The sequence below is a fragment of the Limulus polyphemus genome, unplaced genomic scaffold (genome assembly GCF_000517525.1).
Source record: "Limulus polyphemus unplaced genomic scaffold, Limulus_polyphemus-2.1.2 Scaffold4100, whole genome shotgun sequence".
Lineage (NCBI taxonomy): Eukaryota > Metazoa > Arthropoda > Merostomata > Xiphosura > Limulidae > Limulus > Limulus polyphemus.
In genome coordinates this window covers 44,793-47,568 of record NW_013669710.1, presented here as the reverse complement: position 1 = coordinate 47,568, position 2,776 = coordinate 44,793, and the positions used below count along the sequence as shown (strand labels likewise).

Sequence of the window (2,776 nt, the reverse complement as noted above, 5' to 3'; positions counted from 1 at the left end):
AATTATTGTGCCACTGAGTGACCCGTTCCTACCTACTTATTACTAAAACGGGACGACTGTCTGTACGGCCGAACGGACGGAGTAGTACGGTACAGCAGATATATATATATATATATATATATATACACACCATTACAATTTACAAAGATTAGACGTGAGGGAAATGGTGTCAGCAGATGACAGGATATAGGTATCAAGTCTGATCAAGTGTATCAATAGTGAATAGACCTTGCCAAATAAGACTGATGTTGCTAGGGCCATTATCACTATTTAGTGACAGATTGTTTGCTTTGAATATTTCTATAGTTTCTAAACAGTCTCTTTCTTTTTTTAGTTTTGAGTTGGTGTAAGAGAAGAATTTCATCCCAAAGTATTTTGTGATCAGTTTCACACTGATGTTATGTTAAAGCAGATATCTGGAATTGTCCTTTAACATATAATCAATATGTAACAGGTCACGAAATACTTTGGGATGAAATGCTTCTCCTACACCAACAAAACTAAAAGAGAAAGACCGTTTAGAAACTACAGAATCAAAATCATTAAGTCAAATTATCTCTCACTAAACTGTGATAATGACCCTAGCAACATCAATAGTATTTGACAAAGCCAATTCACCGTTCATACACTTGACCAGACTTAACCTTTACCCAGGAGAGAAATTCTGCTGGTACTCACCATTACCTAATATCGCCGACAACCTGAACTTATTTTTTAAGGCGGTACTAGTACTGGGACTTATTTGAGCCGCCTTCTATTTTTTTATGTTTACACGCACTTTCTTTTGTTTCTCAAAAACAGGTCCACTTCACCTTGCTGAGTACCGCTACTTTTTTTTAGAATTTCACCCCTGCCTTTACCTATATTCTGTCACCTGCTGACACCATTTCCGTCACACTTAATCCTTATCTTTTGTCTTTCTAAATATAAATAAACTTTGTATTACTTAGTATTGATCAATGTTCTGTCGAATGATGATCAACGATTGTTCCAACTATTACATGAATAAAACTTTTTTTAATCAGTTTATGCTTATAAATCGTTCTTTGCCTACCTATTATTATATTAGCATAATGTGCTTCCTTACTCAAATACATATCTCAATTAAAATTTATATTAATCTGCCTTAACTTAATAAGAACTTATTTAAAATGAAATTTTCCTACCCTTACCTAAATCACCCACTTACACCTATATCATGAAACAACGTGGTTTTAACGTTATTATTCTCGCTCTCAGCCTTTATCTGGTTGCGACGTTACCCTATAAAAATGCTTATATAAGAAAATACACGCTGTATTCCTTTATAAATGAAACAGATTGAAATATATAAAATAAAAATGTAAAACAAATTGAACTATTAATGAAAAGTGCATTTATGAACATAGAAAATAATCTTAAATAACTTAAAAATTTTCAAATAAGGAACTGAAGCTATACATATATTTTGTATTTTGGTAACAAAAGTAATTATTAATTAAAAAGGTCATCATTCGCAGGCGAATGCAACATGTATCCACTACGCAATTCCAACATGGCCAATTTTGACAAAAGAAAAATCAAAAATTTTCTTACTACCTCACTGCTTATGACCTCAAAGTAGGTATCTTTGTACCAAAACTCGTGTAAGTTGGTTGACATAGACATGAATAGTTCACTAAAACCTCAAGAGTGCTTTCTTGGCTGTGGACTTACAACGCTAAAAACCGTGTTTCGATACCTGTGGTGGGTAGAGCACAGATAGCCGTTGTGCTTAACTACAAACAAAAGAAAGGCGCTTTCCTGGTTGAAAAATTAAACAAAAGATAAATTTTTAAAAATTGCTTATATCTCTGTTTGGGACCTCTAAAAAAGTATCTTTGAGCCAAATCCCTGGTAAATTGGCCCATATACGGCGGAGTAATTGTCAAAAACCCTAAAATTATTGTGCCATGATGACCCCTTCACCTATTATTACTAAAAACGGGCAAATTCACCATTTTTGTTTGTCAATGTATAGGACCTATTGAAAAGTATATTTATACCAAATCTGATGTACATTTGTCAAAATATGACCGAGTAATTAACCAAAAACCCCAAATTGCGCTTTTTTGTAAGCTCTGACCTCCATAAAAAAAGACTAAAAATGCAAAAATCCACCTTTTTAATGTCAGTGTAGTGAACGCAGGATAATTTATATTTGCTGTAAATATGACTATATAAAATCCCTTTAAAAAGGTCTAATTCTGGGTGTATTAGATCGATATATAACTCTACCAAGATTCAAGTCAATCTGTTGAGAAATGAAGGAATGGCAGTTGATTGAAAAGAGTTTGGAATAAAAAGGAAGATTACTTCTCTGTTTATTTAGAATTTCGTACAAAGCTACACGAGGACTACCCGTCCCTAATCTAGCAGTAAAAAACTAGTCATTACCACCAACTTTTGGGATTCTCTTTTATCACCGAATAGTGGGATTGACAGACACATTATAACGACCCCACGGCTGAAAAAATGAGAATGCTTGGTGGGACGGGAATTCGAACCCGCGATCTGCAGATTACGAGTCGAGTACCCTAACCACCTGGCCATGCCAGGCCAGGAGAAGAATTAAGAAATCATAGAAAATCAGTATGTCTCTCTGTGGAGACATAATTACTTATATATATGTATTCATGTGAACAACCAAAATAATATTTTGTTTTTACAAGTTTCTGAATTAAAAAACCTGAAGTAAACTGTATAAATTAGCGTCATTTCTCAGTTTTGATTAAGAGCTAGAGAATATAGTACAGCA

The 2,776-nt window shown here is 33.8% G+C and overlaps 1 protein-coding gene across 1 annotated transcript in view; it reads right to left on the bottom strand.

Moving 5' to 3' along the window:
- Positions 1-1,245, bottom strand: part of LOC106470585 (la protein homolog) — a 30,296-nt gene extending 29,051 nt beyond the window's left edge. Inside the window, exon 1 of the mRNA XM_013931149.2 lies at positions 1,173-1,245. The gene's annotated coding sequence lies outside the window, so the exon portion shown is untranslated. The remainder of the gene's footprint in view (positions 1-1,172) is intronic.
- Between the last annotated feature and the right edge of the window lie 1,531 nt (positions 1,246-2,776).